Below are 789 nucleotides of genomic sequence, written 5' to 3' on the forward strand. Positions count from 1 at the left end.
CTGTTTTGTGTATTTTTCTTTTTTCAGAATGATTTTGCTAATCTGTTATGACTACAATATTTCCATGTTTTATAAATTTCTGTAATTGTATTAGAGATACTGCTTTCCTGCTAGCAGACTATTGGTTATTAACTGACCCTTTAGAATACTAATACTATTCAGGCTAATGGTACAGTGAAGTGTCTGTGACATAATTACTCATTTATCACCGGATTGGTTAGAAAAATAGTTATATATAAGATTTTATAAAAAATAGGGTTATCAGCAAACTCCCACATCTGCACTTCTAAATGCTTAGGATTTGGTAGCATCCTCTTACACCACTTTTAAATATTCCCATGCCAAATTGATATCTATGGGCCTGATTCATTAAGGAAAGTAAGGCAAAAAAAGAAGTACGTTTTCTCCTGAGCAAACCCATGTTCTAATGCAAGGGGTATAAATCAGTTTATTATTTTGCACATAAGTTTGCACATAACTGGTTGTTTTTTCATCTAGCACGCAAATACTTGATAGCTTTATTTTTACACTGAAATTTAAAGTTGATCTAGGATATGCCGTACCCCAACTATAAATCTGACTCCATATTTTAAATGTACCCCCCCCCCCCTACAATGCAACATGTCTTTGCCAAGATGTAAAGTTAGTCCTTTTTTTTTCCTTACTCACCTTAAGGAATCAGGCCCTTTACTTACCTTAATATCTCCAGATGTTACCTGCAGCCCCTTAGTACTGGAATAAATAAAGGAATTCCCCTCAATACTTAGTGAATGTTGAACTATTTGTTCC

The sequence above is a fragment of the Mixophyes fleayi genome, chromosome 2 (assembly GCF_038048845.1).
Source record: "Mixophyes fleayi isolate aMixFle1 chromosome 2, aMixFle1.hap1, whole genome shotgun sequence".
Lineage (NCBI taxonomy): Eukaryota > Metazoa > Chordata > Amphibia > Anura > Limnodynastidae > Mixophyes > Mixophyes fleayi.